The 21,107-nt window shown below is 43.6% G+C and overlaps 1 protein-coding gene across 1 annotated transcript in view; it reads left to right on the top strand.

Moving 5' to 3' along the window:
* The window catches only part of GALNT1 (polypeptide N-acetylgalactosaminyltransferase 1), a 169,778-nt gene that overhangs the window by 24,986 nt on the left and 123,685 nt on the right, over positions 1-21,107 (top strand). Inside the window, exon 2 of the mRNA XM_039524380.1 lies at positions 13,527-13,711. The gene's annotated coding sequence lies outside the window, so the exon portion shown is untranslated. The remainder of the gene's footprint in view (positions 1-13,526; positions 13,712-21,107) is intronic.

The following is a 21,107-nucleotide window of genomic DNA, read 5'->3' as shown; positions in this document are numbered from 1 at the left end:
CAACCCCCAATTTCGTGAGCATTCATGGCCCGCCATGCAATTTCCATATCCAGATGTGGCCCTTGGGCCAAAAAGTTTGCCCACCCCCATATAAGGGCTCTTATCATGAACCTACAAAAATTTAATTGTAGTGTTTTAGATTTGCTGGTCGTCTCTGCTTCGGTGAGGCCGAAAGAAACAATTCCTCTGGGTCTGAACTGGACTAATTAGATATCTAGAGTAGTAGTTTTACACTGGGAACTAGTTACCTCTTAGCACTTGTTTGTTATCATTATACTCTTATTTCCATGAACAAATCCTATATAATTAAAACCCTTCCAAATTTTTCGAAAAATATTTGTTTAAATAATATTATAGCTTTTGGTTTTATAATTTAGTGGTAGACTTAATTTGTAAGATGATTATTTGGGATGTTAATGATAAAAAGACAAAACTACAACTTAACTGACAGATGCTAGCTAATATTGCTACAGTAGTGCCTGCCTCAAACTTTCATAAAGCTACATGAAGGTATTTCTTTCCCTTTTTACATCCTTATATATATAAATCAAACACCCCAGTTTGATATTTTTTTTATTTTTATATGTGTATATATATATATATATATGTGCTTGTTTAGTAAACTGTAGCTAATATATGTTTTGGGTCTGAATGCTAACTTGTGGGGCGCTTTGGATATTTGTCCAATTATATTGCAATATATGTATTATAAAGGTTCTCAAAAATAGTCAGAAATATTCAATAAAACTGGGATTTAAGGGGAAAATATTAGCCTTTACCACAGTGGGAAAAGTAATAGATTCTTTCCTATACAGGGTTTATCTTCATTAGAAAAATTTACCAGTGTAAACATGCATCGATTGTGGGTTTTTTTCCCACACTGTCAAAGTTGTGTTAGTAGAAGCCATCTTACATTTGAGCCATATGTTGATATTATGCTGTGGTACATCAACTTACTGCATTGCCATGTGGGTATGATGGTTTGTTGCCAATGACCTTTCCAAATTCATCTCTTAGCCTGGAGTTAGCCCAGGTTGTGATCCTGTCCATGGAGTCGGATGTTGATTCTTGTAGCTAAGAGGTAGAGAGAGTCTTTGCAGTTGTTTGAATAGTTATAGGGAAGGAGATAAGGGACCCAGAGATATCAAGATTTATGATGTGGTATGATGACAGCTCTACATTTTTCTATTATGTATTCTTTGATTACCTGCATACTGCTTTTGGAGCAGGCCATCAAATGTGACTGTGTCTAGAACCCTGTAAATCTGCAGATATCCATTTTATATGCGCAGCCCATGTTTGCAGATCATGGATCTGATGCGGATCCAGTTTTTATATCTGTGCAGGGCTCTAGTTGTATGACCAGATAGTTTGGAGACCTGGGGTGTTCAGGAGTGAGGCAGAACTTCAGATTACAGAAAGCAACTTTCTTGGCGCTCTGCTTAACTGCCTGGATACTGAAGCACCAGCGAACCAGGATCAGAGCCTCTCTTCCCTCCCAGCAGCATGTCTCTTCATCTTTGGAAACTGGCCATCTCCATTTACTGCGGTCAGTGGGGAACCAGTTTGTTGGTAGAGCTACTGTTGGGGCTATCATACTGAAGTTGTATAAGACTGTTCTGCCGGTACAGATACTCCATGGGATCTAAGTGGGCAGTGTACAAGCCACTGCTACCTAAAAATTAGGATTCTTTATTTAATGAGACCTCTGTGCCCATTTTCATATAATCATAGAACTGGAAGGGACCTCAAAGTCCTCTAGTCCAGTCCCCTGCACTCATGGCAAGACTAAGTATTATCTAGACCATCCCTGACAGGTGTTTGTCTAACCTGCTCTTAAAAATCTCCAATGATGGAGATTCTTCAATCTCTGTAGGCAATTTATTCCAGTGTTTAACCACCCTGACAGTTGGGAAGTTTTTCCTAATGTCCAACCTAAACTTCCCTTGCTGCAATTTAAGCCCATTGTTTCTTGTCCTATCCTCAGAGGTTAAGAACAACAATTTTCTCCCTCCTCCTTGTTAACAACCTTTTATGTTCTTGAAAACTGCTATTTCCCATCTCAGTCTTCTCTATTCCAGATTAAACAAACCCAGTTTTTTCAATCTTCCCTCATAGGTCATATTTTCTAGACCTTTAATCATTTTTGGCGCTCTTCTGTGGACTCTCTCCAGTTTGTCCACATCTTTCCTGAAATGTGGCACCCAGAACTGGACTCAATATTCTAATTGAGGCCTAATCAGTGCAGAGCGGAAGCATTACGTCTCATTTCTTGCTTACAACACTCCTGCTACTACATCCCAAAATAATGTTCGCTTTTTTTGCAACAGTGTTACATTGACTCATATTTAGCTTGTGGTCACTATGACCCTCAGATCCCTTTCCTTCCTAGGCAGTCATTTCCCAGTTTTTATGTGTGCAACTGATTTGTTCCTTCCTAAGTGGAGTACTTTGAATTTGTCTTTATTGAATTTCGTCCTATTTACGTCAGACCATTTCTCCAATTTGTCCAGGTCATTTTGAATTATAATCCTATCCTCCGAAGCACTTGGAACACCTCCAAGCTTGGTATCATCCGCAAACTTTTTAAGTGTACTCTCTATGCCATTATCTAAATCAGTGATGAAGATATTGAACAGAATTGGACCCAGAACAGATCCCTGCGGAACCCCACTCAATATGCCCTTCCAGCTTGACTGTGAACCACTGATAACTCTCTCTGGGAATGGTTTTCCAATCAGTTATTCACCCACCTTATAGTAGCTCCATCTAGATTGCATTTACCTAGTTTATTTATGAGACGGTCATGCGAGACAGTATCAAAAGCTTTACTTAAGTCAAGATATACCACATCTGCTTCCCCCTGTCCGCAAAGCTTGTTACCCTGTGAAAGAAAGCTATTAGATTGATTTGACACGATTTGTTCTTGACAAATCCATGCTGACTGTTACTTATCACCTTATTATCTTTTAGATCAGGGGTTCTCAAACTGTGGGTTGGGTCCCCAAAGTGGGTCGCGACCCTGTTTTAAAGGGGTTGCCAGGGCTGGCTTAGACTTGATGAGGGCTAAGGTTACAGGCCCTCTGCCTGAGGCTGAAGACCTTGGACTTCAGCTTTGGCCCCTGACTTTGGCTTGGGCATCAGGGTTCTGGTGGGTTCAGGCTTTGGTACCCCCTTCGGGGTCATGTAGTAATTTTCATTGTCATAAGGGGATCATGGTGCAATGAAGTTTGAGAATCCCTGTTCTAGATGTTTGCAAATTAATTGCTTAATTATTTACTCCATTATCTTTCTGGGTGCTGAAGTTAAGCTGACTAGTCTGTAATTCTCCTGGTTGTCCTTATTCCTCTTTTTATAGATGGGCACTGTATTTGCCCTTTTCCAGTCTTCTGTAATCTCTCCAGTCTTCCATGACTTTTCGAAGATAATCACTAGTGGCTCAGATATCTCCTCAGTCAGCTTCTTGAGTATTCCAGGATGCATTTAATCAGGCTCTGGTGACTTGAAGACATCTAACTTGTCTTAAGTAATTTTACCTTGTGCTTTCCCTCTTTTAGCCTCTGATTCTACCTCATTTGCACTGGCATTCACTATGTTAGACTTCCAATCATCACCAACCTTCTTGGTGAAAATGGAAACCGAAATCATTAAGCACCTGTTATTGTTTTTCTCCCCTCATTGAATAATGGGCCTACCCTGTCCTTGGTCTTCCTCTTGCTTCTAATGTATTTGTAGAATGTTTTCTTGTTATCCTTTGTCTCTAGCTAGTTTGATCTCATTTTGTGCCTTCACCTTTCTAATTTTGTACCTACATGTTATTTATGTTGATCCTTTGTAATTTCACTTAGTTTCCACTTATTTTGTGGTACTCTTTTGATTTCTAGATCATTGAAGATCTCCTGGTTAAGCCAGAGTGGTCTCTTGCCATACTTCCTATCTTTCTTATGAAGTGGGATATCTTATGTAATGAGCATTTGTTAGCCTGAAGGGCAGATGAAAGGGATCAGGAACAGTCAGCATGGATTCAACAAGGGCAAGTCATGCCTGACTAACCTAATTGCCTACTATAATGAGATAACTGGCTCTGTGGATGAGGGGAAAGGAGCGGACATGTTATTCCTTGACTTTAGGGAAGCTTTTGATACGGTTTCCCACAGTATTCTTGCCAGCAAAAGTTAAAGTATGTGCTGGATGAATGGATTATAAAGTGGATAGAAAACAGGCTAGATCCAGGGCTTTGGAACGGAGCATGGAGCAGCTCCGGAGCAGTGGAGCTGCAGGTTTTTGCCTGGAGCTGGTGCGGGGCCGGAGCACAGCTCCAAATCCCTGGCTAGCTCATCGGGCTCAACGGGTAGTGATCAATGGCTTCATATCTAGTTGGCAGCTGGTATCAAGGGGAGTCCCCCAAGGGTTGGTCCTGGGGCCGGTTTTGTTCAATATCTTCAGTAAGGATGGCGTGGATTGCTTCCTCAGCAAGTTTACAGATGACACTAAACTGGGAAGAGTGCTAGATACGCTGGAGGGCAGGGATAGGATACAGAGGGACCTAGACAAATTAGAGGATTGGGTCAAAAGAAATCTGAGTTTTTCAACAAGGACAAGTGCAGAGTCCTGCACTTAGGATGGAATAATCCCATTTACTGCTACAGACTAGGGACCGAGTGGCTAGGCAGTAGTTCTCCAGAAAAGGATCTAGGGTTTACAGGGCACAAGAAGCTGGATAGGAGTCAACAGTGTCTCCTTGTTGCCAAGAAGGATAACAGCATTTTGGGATGTGTAAGTAGGAGCATTGCCAGCAGATCGAGGGCTGTGATCATTCCCCTCTATTCGGCATTGGTGAGGCCTCATCTGGAGTACTGTGTCCAGTTTTGGACCCCACACTACAAGAAGGATGTGGAAAAATTGGCAAGAGTCCAGCAGAGGGCGGCAACAAATGATTGGGGGCTAGAGCACATGACTGATAAGGAGAGGCTGAGGAAACTGGGATTATTTAGTCTGCAGAAGAGAAGAATGATGGGGGATTTGATAGCTGCTTTCAACTCCCTGAAAGGGGGTTCCAAAGTGGGTGGAGGTAGACTGTTCTCAGTGGTACCAGATGACAGAACAAGGAGTAATGGTCTCAAGTTGCAGTGAGGGAGGTTTAGGTTGGATATTAGGAAAAACTTTTTCACAAGGAGGGTGGTGAAGCACTGGAATGGGTTACCTAGGGAGGTGGTGGAATCTCCTTCCTTAGAGGTTTTTAAGGTCAGGCTTGACAAAGCTCTGGCTAGGATGATTTAGTTGGAGATTGGTCCCGCTTTGAGCAGGTGATTGGACTAGATGGCCTCCTGAGGTCCCTTCCAACCCTGATAGTCTGTGATGTCTGATACACTTTGTGCTGTGGATGATGTCCCTCCCCCCCCCCCCCCAATTTATTTCTGCAGGTTGTCTCACAAATATGCAAAATACAATGGGGAAAGCATTGTCTGACGACAGCCTTTGCACCGCAACTTCCCAATGTGCCAACTTGGACCTATATCAGGGGTCAGAAACCTACGGCACATGTGCCAACCATGGCATGCAAGCTGATTTTGAGTGGCATGCTGCTGCTTGCTGCTGTCCCGGCTCCTGGCCCCCAGCTGCGCCCCCCCCCCCCCACTGCTCTCCCCTGCGGGGGCATGTGGCAGAAGCTTGGTCCTGCGGCGGCCAAGCTTCCCCCCTCGCCAGCTTCTTCCCCCAGTGTGCTGCTTTCCTGCCCCTCCTCCTCTCCTTCCCTGCGCTGATCAGCTGATGGCCCTTGCGAGGGGGAGGGGGAAGAGTGGCAGCGTGCTCGCTGCTCCGTAGAGGAGGCAGAGAAGAGGTAGGGACGGGGCCTTGGGGAAAGGGGTGGAACAGGGCATATCCCTTCCAGCCCCCTGCCCTGAGCCGCTCAGGGCAGGGGGCTGGGAGCACCCCCACGATCTGAGCACCCCAGCCCTCTGCCCTGACCTCTGAACCCCCATACACAACCCAGCCCTCTGCCCTGCACCCCATAGCCATCTGCCCTGAACCCTCCACACTCCCTCTGCCCTGACCCCTGAACCCCCCCCACCGCCCCCTGTCTCGAATCCATCCGCCCCTCTCACCCCCTCCCCCTTCCGATTGGGAAGTCTGGGGTCCTGGCTGCCGGCCCCTTGCCAGCTCCCGTCCCGGCCACAGGCCCCGCTCAGCCTGCTGCCGGCCTAGGTGAGCAGAACCCCAGGCTGGCAGCGAGCTGAGCAGGCTGGTGGCATAAGATCAGCATTTTAATTTAATTTTAAATGAAGCTTCTTAAACATTTTGAAAATCTTGTTTACTTTACATACAACAATAGTTTAGTTATATAATATAGACATAGAAAGAGACCTTCTAAAAACATTAAAATGTATTACTGGCATGCGAAACCTTAAATTAGAGTGAATAAATGAAGACTTGGCACACCATTTCTGAAAGGTTGCTGACGCCTGACCTATATGATACATGACTCACCATTGGTAATGCCAGGAATGCTCGGTGCACATGCTGAAAACAAGGCATAGTACATTATTGCTGTTAAACAGAATATATATGTTTTCTGTGTTCTGATGGTCTCAAAGCACTGACACTCTTTCTTGCATCTATATGGCCCAGTAATGCTGTTCCTTCTATACACAAATTCTTTGTGCTTCTCTGGGACTCAGTCAACAGGCCATTGAACATATTCTCCTTAATCCTACTTTTACTAAACCTCAGATTTGTGAAGTACTATGCAGGGGTGTCAGTGGGCTTCTGAAATGGTCTATCTCTTCAGTTGCTGTCCAGTGACAGAGATGCATCAGTAATCGTGATGCATATGGTTACAGTGATGCTCAATGTCCTCTAAGTTAAAACTTGTATCTTTTTTTGCATTTCCACATTCTCCATCAGTTCCGGTACTCAGCAAGGAGGTAAAGAACTTTTCCCCGAGGTCTTATCCAGTACTTATCCTTCCCTTTTTAAAGGGAAGGAATTTATAAAGGGCACAGTTAGTAATTTTAACTCTATTGCAATCTGTACTGACTTGGATGATGTTAACTTGACTAGGTTCCCAATATGCAGAGAAAGGGCACTGTTCAAGAGGTTAGAGTCCAGCCTGGGAGCTATGCTACAGGGTTGTTTAATGGATGCTCCCACCACATCTGCTGCTGAACTGACGAAGAAACATTTCTTAACGGAGGCTGTAAGGGAAATATGTATTATCTTGTAATGTGCAGGCTAAATTAGAATAACTGTTGTCCCCAAATTTATGGTGGTAATGCCAGATGATTTAAGGACAGTTGAAGATATCAGACTTCATATCCTAGCCTTAAAATTAATAAGTTTATCCTCAATACCTTAAGCTAATACTTATAAATCACCAAAAACTTATCTAACTTGTGATTTTTCTGACGAGGGATCTTACACTGTTATGCATGGTGTTAATTCAAAGATGCCTATTTAGCACCAGGAATGCTTTTGTTTGCTGTGCTGCTCTGTATAAAGTAAAGAAGGGAAACTGTACTGTATTTTTTGACTTTTAAATAGTGCTTTTAAATTACTGTGCATTTTACTGCCTTTGTTTACTACCTCTGGTTACCACAGGCCAGCAAGTACGGGTGTAATGCTTTGGTTGCACTGTTGTAACTCCTTAGTGCTCACACTAAATTGTTTGCTTTTTATACTTTAAGACATTGTGGACTATTTGGGCAGATCTAACTTTTTTTCTAGCTAATTTTCTACCATTTTGCCTCTGACAACCTGGTATGTGGTGGTGGTGGTGGTGTGGGGAGGCCTGCTGATGACTAAACTGGTGGGAGTATGAAGGGGTAGTTGCCTAAACCAAACTGGAAATAGGTGGTGGGTGATATATTGGGGTGGAGCTATTGCAGCTAGGGAAAATAGTGGATGGAAGTAAAATGGAGCCACAAGGATGTATATTCCCTGCATTGTAGCTATAATTGCCTGTCCATAAAGGCAGCCATATATACATGGAAGTAAGTTGCCCATATTCTTCTGCCCAACACAAAGATTGATGGAAAGGTACAGGGTAATCATACAGAGCAACGTGTATCACTTCATAAACTGGACCCCCTAAATTTTGCACAGCCAAATCCAGTCATATATCTAGGAACAAGGAATGCAGGCCATACCTACAGAATGGAGAACTGTATATTTTGTAAAGCAAGGATGCTGAAAAGGATCTAGGAGGGGTCATAGTGGACAAGCAACTCAAGAAGAGCACTGTGTGATGCTGTGGCAAATGGGGTAATGTGATCCTCTAATGTATGAACAGGGGAGTAGGGGTAAGGAGGTGATTTTACTCCTGTATGTGGCATTGGTGAGGCTAATATTAGAATAATGGATACATTACAATACTATTTAAAAGGATGTTGAGAAAATTGGTGTGTGTGGAAAAGAACCACAAAAATTGTTTGAGGGTTGGAGAAAATGTTGTACAATGAAAGAGACTTAAAGAACTAAATCTGCTTGGCTTATCAAAAAGAAAACGGAGGTGATTTGATTAGTGTATAAGTACTTTCACAGGGAAAATACTGGGTATTAAAGGGCTCTTTAATCTAGTGGAGGAAGGCATAACAATCAATGGCTGGAAGCTTAAGCCAAGTAAACTCAAATTGGAAATAAGGCACAAATTTTTAACACTGAGGGTATTTAACTTCCTGTGCTATTGTGAAGAAATCACTTAGTATTTACCCTGTTTTATAGATGGGGAACTGAAACACAGAGAGACTATCATCCCCATCTCACAGGGGTTTTATGAATCTAAGTATATTATAGATTGAGGCACTCAGGTAATATAATAGGGGTTATCCAAGAGAACCCCTCAGAGCAATGAAAGCATTGCCCTCCTCAATCCAGGCAAGTCTGAGGCATAGTGAACAAAGGGGGCATCGTTATTCAGGCTATCAAGTGGATTTGCTCACTATAAAAATGACTAAGTGGTGTCCAGGGCGGTTTTCAGGGTCTGATTTCCAACTGAGATCTTCTCATCTTAGTATAGAAAGGTGAATGGTAATTTCTGCTGTGGCCTGAGCAGTACTGGACCTCAGTGTGGGGACTTCTCGCACCAATTCATTTACCTTTAAATGGGACACATGCACACTGCCACTACATGTTGGTGTAACTACCATTAATGCAGAGTTGAATCAGAACTGGGATAAATGGAACTGATGGATGTCCAGAGAACCATCCTTGGTAGAGGATTTTGATGCATGGCATTTTCCACCAGTAACAGTCCCATCTTTGGAATTTTCTTACATAGACAAGCTAGCTCATGGGTTAGAACTATTATGTTGCACTTTTCCGTTTTTACTGATCAGACCTTTTTAGCATTTCAACTTACATTTTACTGCTATATCATAGTAAGTGAAACATTTAAAAATATTCCATGAGGATAAAACCAAAAGTGTATTTTTTTGAAAGACCACTTTTTAAGTTAATCTAAAATCATTACAATGTGACCATGAAACATCCAACACTTAATAAAAAGTATCCTTCAGAAGAAGCCCTGTAGAACCAGCACAATTAAAAAAGCCTAGCAAGGGGGAAACTTTGATTCCTTAGTTTTTCCTCATATGACTGATTACATAATATAGTCTGATAGGACCATTTTCTTTCTAAGCAGAAACTTTTAGGACCTGATTTTTCAAGAGTTGAGCACCCACAACTCCACTACAAGTCAATGGGCCTTCTGTGCGCTTAGCACTAATGAAAATAGGCCTGTGGTTCCAATTGCTTAACAAAAATAGTTTAACTTAGAGTTTTGCAGTGAGCAGATTCAGGCTATTGCTGTTTGAGGATCAACGTAAACCTAAGTCTGAATGTCACTTATCATGATGTCCCCTTTTCTAAGAATGGGAGTGTGTGTATTAACAGACCTATTTAAATGGTGACATACATGTTCTAAATGCAAAATTATATTAATGCCTCAAATAAATGTGTTAGATACACAGTTAAAACATGCCTCAGTGTGAAAATTTCAAGAGAAATCTTAGCGTCATGTTGCACAGCTTGTATTTTAGTACACATAACTGCACAAAACATAGGTACTGTCCCTTCTGTGAGGAGCATATATAGATTAGTAGATTTTAAGGTCAGAATCTACTAATCTACCTTGATCTTCTAGTTTGACCTGCATAACACCGGTCAGAGAACCTCAGCCAATACTTTGTGTCAACTCTAACTTCTTTTGGTGCAATAGTATATAATTTAGAAAAATATGCATGTTGGTTTAAAGACTGCAAGTGATGAAGAATCCACTATATCCCTAGGTAAGTTGATCCAGTGGTTGATTACCCCTACTGTTAAAACTTTCAGCTTCATTTTTAGTCTGAATTTGCTAACCTTGGCTTCCAACCATTGGATCTTGTTATGCCTTTTTTTTTCTTTCTTTCTACATTAGAGCTATGTACTCTCAGAAATATGTTCCTCTATGTATTTACTTGTAGGCAGTGATCAAGTTACATCCTAATTTTCTCTTTGATGAACTCAGTGTATTGCATTTTAGTCTCTTGTGGCAAGGTACGGTGTATTTTCCAGATCTCTAATTGCTCTTTTAGCTCTCTTCTGAAGTTTCCAATTCTTCAACATTCTTTTTGAAGTGTGGACACTAGAATTAGGTACAGTCTCTCAGTCATGCTATCTGTAGAGGTAATACCATCTCTCTACTCTTACTTGATAACCGTCTTTTTCTATAGCTAAGTATTACAGTTGTACTCTTAAATACAGCATTGTGCTGGGAGCTTATAGTTTTGTACCATGATGTGTGTGTAAGCCTTTTTCAGAGTTGCTTCCTTCTAGAATACAGTCCCTCCATCTGTAGGAGTGACCTACATTTTTTTATTCCTATGTGTATGATCTTGTATCTGGCTGTAGTAAAATGTGTGTGTTGCTCAAATGAGCACATCTTACTAAGCAGTCCAGGTCAGTACCTGGCCCAAGCTGGGGAAGCTAATGATCCAACCAGCGGACCAAATTTGGTGATGAATCCTGGTCACGTGCCATCTGAGACACATTACGCATTCGCTAATGTCTAAGAAGTCTAACTGACCTGTCCCCCCTTCATTATTTACTACTCTACCAGTTTTCTTTTATATTTTCTTCCAGATCATTGAGAGAGCTGTTGAATAACATTTGGCTGAGAGCAGATACAGCAGTACCCCTTAGAAACACCTCCATAGGATGGTGATTCCCCATTTTAGTTATTTTTGTGATCTATCAATTAATGAGTTTTTAATCAGTTTAACATGGGCTGAATTAATTTTTTGTGTGTAGTGCTATTTTATTGGAATGTCATGTGGGACCAAGTCAAATCCCTTACAGAAGCCTAAGTAATTGTCAACGCAGTTGCTTTTATCAACCAAATCTATAAATTTGAATAACCCAATTTATAATATCAACAAAAACTATATCAGATTTATTTGACTAAACATGGTTTTATGGGAAATGGGTCAACTGGCTTTAATTATGCAACCATCTTTTAATTCTTGACTACATGCATCCCATATCAGCTTTTTCCATGACTTTGCCCATGAATGATGTCAGGCTCATTGGCCTATGATTTCTTGGATTATTTTATGTACCATTTTTAGATGTAGACACAGCATCAGGTTTTCCTCGTCCTCTGAAACTTTCCCATTGTTACAAGACTTGTTAAAAATCAGCATTAGTGGATCCAGGATCTCTTAAGCTAATTCTGTTAATACACTGGGGTGTAAACTATCAAGTCCTGCAGATTATTTAATAAAGATAACATGAATATATCACCTTGCTGTTTTTGGAATACAGAACAGAAATATTTATTGAATATGTCTGCCTTTCCTGAATCATGATTCAGAATTCTATCATCCTTGTCTGCTATCATACCTATAGCATTGCTAGGATTTGCTTTTTTTCTGATATAGTTAAGGAATATATTCTTCGGGTTGTTAATCCTACTGGGCCCTTCCCCCCCCCCCCCCACTGATAACTTTGTTTCCCATATCAATTGTCTGCACTTCCTTACTGCTGATTTGTACTCATTGCTATCAGTCTTTCCTTTTTTGCCATTTGTTATGTTTGTGTATTATCTAAACAAACAATAGAATACAGAAAAAATATACCAGGCTATCAATCACCTTTTACAGCATATATGTTATGAGAAACTTAATGAGCTTGTAATAGAAAATATGACAATTGTGGACTAGTTAATATTGCATCAAAAAAGACTAGAGCCATGATCTTTTACACTGTCAACATTTTCCTGTCTGCTGTTAAGGCAGTTTTTTATGGAGAATTTTTCTGTATAGTTTATTCAGGAATTTACTATTTCTTTTATCTAAATTTCCTCAGCAGCAGCATCTGTATGTATCTGGTTGGGCAAGGAAAACATGCAGAGATCCCAGAGGTGGTGGGGCTTCATTAAGATCTGCTAAAATCTTTACAAGTGTTATCTGTTCAGATTTAGAATATTTTTTTCAATTTGCAAACAATTGTCACTATTAAACTCTCCTCCACAGTCACATAAAGGCATTTGTTATTGAACACTATACCCATATCAATGTAACATTTCAGCTGCTTTTTCAGTAGCTTTTTAATAATCTTTTAAAATATTTTTAAATTAAAAAATAGCTGAAATGTGCATTTTTCTAGACTAAGTAGACTAGATTAGACCAAGTATGGGAAATTTCATCCCAAAAGACAACTCTTTTGGAAAGTTGAACTTATGAAAATGGATAAACCGTTTCTCAGCCAATTAACACAGTTGTTACAAAGTTAACTGATGTGTGTGTTATATCGGGGTGACCAACCTGATCCTGAGAAGGAGCCAGAATTTACGAATGTACATTGCCAAAGAGCCACAGTAATACATCAGCAGCCCCCCATCAGCTTCCCAGTGCCTCCCACCCACTGGAAGTCCTGCCAAGCCGCGCTTCCCCCTCCCACACCTTCCGATCAGCTGTTTTGTGGTGTGCAGGAGGCTCTGGGGGGAGGGGGAGGAGCAAGGGCATGGCAGGCTCAGGGGATGGGGTGGGGAGGGGTGGAGTTGGGGGCAGGGCTTGTGGCAGAGCCAGGGATTGAGCAGTGAGCACCCCCTGGCACATTGGAAAGCTGGCGCCTGTAGTCCAGCCCTGGAGTCGGTTCCTATACAAGGAGTTGCATATTAACTTCTGAAGAGCCGCATGTGGCTCTGGAGCCACAGGTTGGCCACCCCTGTGTTACATCTTGGCTGGATGGAGAGGGAGACTTAAATAAAACTGTCATAAATAGGCAACTGTCAATTTAGCAGAACACTCAAACCTCCAATTACAATAACAGTGATAAGGGATGAAAAGTTATAGTGACAGTTGACTCTTCCCACTCCTGAGTCTAGATCTAACATTTCATATAGATTCAATTCACTGCTTCCCTCCAGCAGTAGTTGTAGGCTCACTCCTCTCTTCCTCAGAACCTTGGAATTGTGAGATGTTAAACTGTGCTAGGAAATCTAGAAAATTAGAATGTGGAGCTTAACTTGATTTCTGTTCTTCCTCTAGGGCAGTCTAAAGGCCTTGTGGATAGAAATTCCCTCCTTCTGTGTGTATGCCAGAGCAGCCTAGCCCTATCTGCCATTTTATGGCTCCTGCTACCAGCTTTCCACAACAATGCAACAGACCAGTCGTATTGCATACCACCACCAATGCTAGCATACCATCCAGATGGCTGTAAATCTTCAGAAAAGGTCAGTAATTAAGGTGTAAAGTATTCAAAACATAACACAGCTGACACCGCTGCAGTAAGGCTTGTCTGTATCTAGTGTGTGTCTCAGAGTGAAGGGAGGATTTGTAGCACCTACAGAGTCGAGTACTTTGGCATCATGGACTTCATTTGAAGACATCCCTCTGTCACTTCAAGGCCATGGTGTCTCAGGTCAGCTGTCAATAGTTTAGACAAAGGTAGCAGAAAAACCTCCTCTATAAGCGTTTAATTACATTACAGGGATACATTTTAGTTATACTCATATCTGCTTCTCTGCTGATCAGAACTATCCTTTTACGGTTAGAATTTCAACCCAATTTTTTCATTCCTCTCTCAACATAAAGCCTAAATTCAAGTCTGTTCTTAAGACAGAGGATTCTGTATGTGAAAACTTCTGACCCAAAAGGATGGAATCAGATTAATTTTGATTACTGCAACAGAAGGGATAGCTATTGGGGTGAGGAGTGTCTGTATTCATCCTCCACTAGATGTCTTCACTATTGATTAATGATTCATTTATCCATAACAGGATTACTGCAACAATAAAACAAACACCTTTCAAAAGACTAATTTCCAAATATATATTTGGAAGGACTCTTTGAGATGAACTAGTTCCCCTTCAACAGGGCAAAAGGGGAAAATGTTCCTCTGTTCCAAAAATATATTGATCCTTCATAACCCTTTCTCCGATACACAGTAATCTCCAAAAGATTAATTCAGTTAGAGAGGAGGCAGGTGCTGTGAAGTTGATTATGAAAAGTACAATTTGAATAGACAGCATCAATTTGAAAAAGTGTTTCTCTGAATTCTTTTCCCACTATAATTATAAGTAATGCACAAGTTTACTAGGAGTAAAAGAGAATAAACATTTGCTTGGCCTTTAGATTTGTTTACTTTCTTAATTAGACAGCCTTTTGTGTACAGCCAATTTCACTTTTTTAATTTAAGGTCATTTACACTTCTCTCATACACTAACAATTTGCTTTTATTCCTCAGGCTTTGCCACTTTCCCTTGCTAAAGATTGGACCAACTTCTGCTAGTGAGCCAGACAAGCTTTTGAGTTAAGCACAGCTCTTCTTCAGGTCTGGGACAGGAACTCCCAGCCTCAAAGCAAAATGCAAGGTGAAACAGATTGTTTAACATAAGTACTTAGCATATATCCTAAGGAACCATTCAACATTGAGTGTTAACGCCTCTGCAGTCATAGGTCCAAAAATAGGGGGTTAGTGGATTAGAGATTGTTGTAATAAGCCATAAATCCAGTGTCCGTTCAGTCCATGATTTTTGGTATCTAGCAGAGTAATTAATTTGTTCCCATGCTCAACTTTTGAAAGTGTTGTGCAGGTTTCCATTGATAATGAGGACTGATAGAATGTGATCACTCTATACTTGACCTAACTTGAATGGTCCCTTACAACAGTGTTTTTCAAACTTCAGATCACAACCCAGTACTGGGTCACGGCATGTCAGGCACTAGGTCACTCTGGTCAGCATCGCCGACTGGGATGTTAAAAGTCCCGTTGGCGGTGCTGCCCAGCTAAGGCAGGTTAATGCCTACCTGTTTCGACATTGCGCTGCGCCCCAGAAGCGGCCAGCAGTGGGTCCGGCTCCTAGGCACAGAGGCCACAGGGCCCCATGCGCTGCCCTCGCCCCGAGCACTGGCTCCGCACAGCCAATGGGAACTGGGTGGAGGGGGAGCGGTGCCTGTGGGAGAGTCATGCGTAGCCACTTGCACACCTCTGCCTAGGAGCTGGACCTGCTGCTAGCCACAGCATGGTCCACGGTGCCAGGACAGGCAGCAAACCTGCCTCTGCACCCCGGCTGCACTGCTGACGGGGAGCCACCAGAGGTGTGTCTGCGCCCCAACCCCATGCCCCAATCCCCTGCCCCAGTGCTGAACCTCCCAAACCTGGAACCCCTTCCTGCACCCCAAACCCCTCATTCCCGGCCCCACCCTAGAGCCCTGACCCTCCTGCACCCCAACCCCGTGCCCCAGCACTGAGCCCCCCCAAGCCCAGAGCTCCTGCTGCACCCCAAACCCCTCATCCCTGGCCCCACTCCAGAGCCTGCACCCAGAGCCCTGACCCCCTCCCCCAGCTCAGAGCCCCCTCCCACACCATGAATCCCTTATTCCTGGCCCCACCCCGTAGCCCTCATTCCCGCACCCCTGCCCCAGCCCAGAGCCCTTCCCACACCCCAAATCCCTCATCCCCAGCTCCGTTGGATTGTGGGCATCAACAGTTTTCTTCAACTGGGTCCTAAGGAAACAAGTTTGAAAACCACTGCCTTACTTGTGCTAAGTACTTACCTTAAACAGTCTGTTCCACCTTGCATTTTGCTGTGGTGCTAGGAGTTTCTCCCAGACCTGAAGAAGAACTTTCTGTGGTTCAAAAGCTTGTCTCTCTCACCAGTAGAAGTTGGTCCAATAAAAGATCTCACCCACCTTGCCACAGCACTTAGTTACAATTCATAGTTGAGTTTGAAGATCAGTTACCATTGTATTTCCTCTGTTTTCACACTCAATTTTCGGTAGCATTGACTTGGGATGAAACTTTACTTGCTTGGTTTCTTGTCCAATATGATTTTTTTGATGGGTAAGCAAAAACCTCAACTGTTTTTGAGTATTATGAGGATGTAAACAACCAAAAAGAGGTTTAATTTTGAAACTTGGCATGTAAGTAGTTACTGAGTACATGTATGTATGACTGGTTTGGTAAGAAATTGTCAAAGTGATAAGCGGTTGAATAGTCTGAAAACATCTGCCAAGAATTTTTGGCAGAGCCTAATAAAGCACCACCACTACTTCTCAGAAACTTGCGTAAGGTTGACTTCAAATGTGAAGAACGCAAGTTGTCAAAAATCCCAGTCCCTTAAAATGACGAATTGCAGCTCACACACTTCAAGGATCTGTCTGGGCCTGTTGTGTAATGCAACAAATGGCAAATTCTAAGCTTTCATGACACTTCCCCCCCCCCCCCCCCCAGCATGCAGGCATTGCACTAAAGAGTAGAAACATTACCACCTACAGTAGTTAACCTACTGTGTAAAAACTTTCTCAAATTAGTGACAAGATCAGAAGTTATAACTGGAGCTGAAAAATGTTGATGGGACCGTTTTCCATCAAAGAATGCTGTTCCATTTAAATCAAAATGCTTAGCATAATCTTGTAGCTTTTGTGACAATTTTGTTTCATTAAAAAAAAAAAAAACAGGGAAAAGTTCCAACATCCTAAACATCCAATTTTGACATGTTCAGAACTAAACGTTGGGATTTTTGCTTTCAAAACAACTTTGTAGCTTGATACACCTCTACCTCAATATAACGCTGTCCTCGGGAGCCAAACAAATCTTACCGCGTTATAGGTGAAACTGCATTATATCGAACTTGCTTTGGTCCACCGGAGTGCGCAGCCCCGCACCCCCAGAGCACTGCTTTACCACGGTATATCCGAATTTGTGTTATATCGGGTCGCGTTATATCGGGGTAGATGTGTATTTGTAATTTGTATTACGTTACATTCTATTTTATAATATGTAAAATGTATAAAATATATTATAAATATGTTTTACAATGATTTATAATACAGGTTATTCAGAGGAAATTTTCGGGCAACTGTAATTATTTTCTCTGTATCCCAAAGAGTGTTTGTCCAGTGAACTTTTAGATTACTAAGAGAATAATTTAACATTTCCTTAGGGAAATAGTTCTCACTGTTAATACATTTTACCTCCTATTCACTTTAAAGTTACCTTTGCTCTATTTCATAGCATTACTCATTTTACTCCCTTGAGCCAATCGAAGCCAGTGCCTTCCTCAGTGGTCCTACACATTTGAAATAGTTATTTCCTTAGTTATTGTTCAGTCAAACTGTACAGATTTAGTTTTTCTTATTCTTGGTCTTTTATCATTTTACTTATCCTACTTAGTTCCTTTCAACTTTTTGATGTCAGCCTGGATTTGATTTGCCAAGAATGTGTATTTTAGGTAGAATCCAACCTGTTACAGTGAAGATAAACATCTTGGTAGGCCATGATATAAGACCTGAAATCTCATTGGGATTTTTCTTGGTGCTAATTGCCTTCAAAGCTCTTCTCATTTTGAGACACTCTCATATTGGATCCCTCTTAGGCATTACTGACTTCTTGTTACTTCATCACATTCAGTGTGTGTGAAATTATCATTCTTCTTCGAGTGGTTGTTCATGTCCATTCAAAGTAGGTGTGCGCACGCCGCGTGCACGCCAGCCGGAAGATTTTTCCCTAGCAGCATCCATAGGGTTGGCCCGGGCGCCCCCTGGAGTGGCGCCACCGCGGCGCCCTATAAAGGGGCCCGCCGACCCTCCACCCCCTCAGTTCCTTCTTACCGCCCGTGACGGCTAGCTGGAACTTCTCTTGCGCATAGCAAGTCGGCAGTGTCCTAGGCTTACCATTTAGTCCGTGTATAAAGTTGTATTATAGTTAGCTGATTAGTTCTCTGTATATAGTTCTTAGTAGTTGGGGGGGTTCCCCTCGAGTTTCCATCACCCGCTGGGGCATGCCCGGGTCCCCCGGGTTCAAACTTTGCAAGGATTGTGGGAAATTCATGCCCAAGAGTGACCCGCACTCCGCGTGTTTAAGGTGCCTCGGAGAGAGCCACCAAAAGGACTGGTGCTCTATCTGTAGAGGCTTCCGCCCGCGAACTCTCAAGGACAGGGCTCAAAGACTTAGTCCTCCTGATGGAGGCGGCCCTACAGCCACCCTCGAACCCGGAGTCAGCCGAGGCGGTGCCCAGCACATCTTCTTGGGTGCGGAGCGCCCCTGCACAGGCATCAGGACTTAGGGCCCAGCCCAAGTTGTCAAAGACCCGGCACCGAACAGAGTCGGGTCATAGGAAGTCGGCCTCAGTGCGGCACCACTTGCCTTCACTGGTGCCCGCCAAGAGGAGGAAGCCGGTGAGGGATAGGTCACCCCACCAGGATCCGAGGCTGACGCTGTCCGCGACTGCAAGTGTACAGGCTGGGCTACAGCCCTCGGAGGTTCTGTCGACTCCCGCACCGCAGAGAGGGCGGTCGAGTCCGGACCGGCCTAATTTCCCTGACCTTAGCAGTGACTTACGCCCCCCTTCGACGCCGGAGGTGTTCGAGGTAGCCTCAGATCTGATGGGACTCTCAGCGCCGGTCTCCCCACACCGCAAGGAGTTGCCTATGGTGGTCCGTCCCTCAGGGCAGTCTAAGGGCAAGCCGGCCATGCTGTCACCTCCCTCCCCATACCGCACCACGAGGACGGCACCGGACCAGATGAGAGGCCCGCTTCCGCACGGCTCTCCATCGGCACCGGGTGCTGCTCCCCCCAGGTCCTCATACTCAGAGACCTCAGACTCAGAGGCAGACTCCTACCGCTCCAGCCGGTCGCGGAGCAGGAGATCGGTTTCGGGGGCGAGCCACCACCGTTACCCGCAGTAGCAGCAACAATGGCAGCCGCCCTCGCAGTGGCCGTTTTGGACTCCCTGGGCCTACCACTAGTCAGTAGGCCATGGCCCTCGATCAAGGTCGGCCTCGTGTCCTCGACCTCGGTGGCCCCGGCGCAGCTGCCTCCTCCACCGGCACCATCACTGGGCAGGGGTGTGCCATTTCCAAGTTCAGCACCCCCTAGCAGGGCAGCGGCACCAGCTGCGGCTTCAGGTCGGGCTCCGCAGGCGCCACATGATACGCCAAGCTGCTCACTGGCGACTCCGGTACCGGTTGCGGTGCTGCAGTTAGACTCTGAACCGGCACTGCAACCACAGTACCATGTGCCTCAGGACCCTGAGGGACTGCATGCACCGCAGGAAGGGCCGCTCCATGTACTCTCCTCGTCGTCCTTCCCGGACGAAGCAGTCTCGGGCACGGCTGCGGCACCGGCCCTAGAGGACACTCGTATCCTCCAGCAATTGCTCCAGCGAGCAGCTTAGAGCCTCACGATCCAAGCGGAGGAAATCGAGGTGGATGCGGGCCCTGTAGTGGACATCCTGGCTCCCTCAGGGCCATCCAGGGTGGAAAGATCCCTTTCCCTCTGCACCAAAGCAATAAAGCTGTGTGAATTGGTGCATAAAGCATTACATTAGGATCTCAGGAATGTATGTCTCTGACTTATAGAATGCCAGAGCTAAAACGCTCAGCAGGCGCTCCTCCCAATATTACTAGTGGGAGTTGGATTCTCGGGTTCTATTTGCAATCTTTCAGACTTGTGGGTTTCCAGATGTAGACCTTTTTGCCACAACCACAAACTAAAAATGCCATCTGTTTTTCTCAAGGGGAGGTTTAGATCACAATTCTCTGGGGGGATACCTTCCTTCTGCCTTGGATGAGCAGACTGTTTTATGCCTTCCCTCCTCCACCTCTCATTCTGAAGGTGATAAACAATATCAAGCAGAGCAAGGCCAGAGTCATTCTGATAGCCCCGATGTGGTCAATGGAAGCGAGGTTCCCTTACCTGTTTCACCTTATTCTGTCTTCAAATAGATCTTCCAGCTGTTCCTCAACTCCTCTCAGGACGCCGGATGCCTGATATATCTCAACTTGGGCATTCTTTGCTACAAGGTGTGGTTCCTATGTGGTTCACGGGGCTAGTCATACTGCTTTGTGGAGGTATGACATACTATTAAATAGTAGAAAAGTTTCCACCAGAACTACTTGCCTTCAAAAGTGGTCCACATTTGGCCACTGGTGCAAACTCCACAATGCTACCCTTGAATCTGCTCTGCTTCCCCTTGTTTGGGAGTAACTGCTACATCTTAAAAACACAGGATTGGCCCTCAATTCCATCAAAGTTCACCTGGCAGCCCTAACAGCCTTAGGTTTCTCTGTTTGTTCACCCCACAACTGCTAGATTTATGAAAGGCTTAGGGAATCCCTTCCCACGGGTAAAGGTGTTTGTACTCCTGCTTGAGGCCTGAATTTGATTCTCAAAAGCCTCACAAATCCCATATTTGAACCTGTGGCCACCTGTTCCTTATTTAATTTATCAAGGAAAACAACCTTCCTAGTGGTGATTACGTCAGCCTGCAGAGTCAGAGAGATTGGGGCTTTAATAGTTAAACCCTCCTTTCATGACATTTCCCAAGGATAAGGGTTGGGGTCTTAAATTTGCCCTCTTAGCACCATTGAAATTGCCAACTGATGATTACTTTTTTAAATACATGAAGTCCAGTTTGTGCTATCAAACAGATCTATTACTATCAACTTATCTGCAATGGGTTCCTAGTGCTAAAAATAATTTAACTGATAGCATGGACTTGGCAAAACTATTTCAGCAGAGCTGCAGGAAGCAAATTTTATCCTCAAGTTACCAACATTTATGAGTAGGCTTGGAAGGATTAGATTTTTATTAGTAATTATGTCGATTTCACCAAACACGCAGAA

Source organism: Mauremys reevesii, linkage group 2, assembly GCF_016161935.1.
Source record: "Mauremys reevesii isolate NIE-2019 linkage group 2, ASM1616193v1, whole genome shotgun sequence".
Taxonomy (NCBI): Eukaryota; Metazoa; Chordata; order Testudines; family Geoemydidae; genus Mauremys; species Mauremys reevesii.
This window is presented reverse-complemented; position numbering and strand designations above follow the sequence as displayed.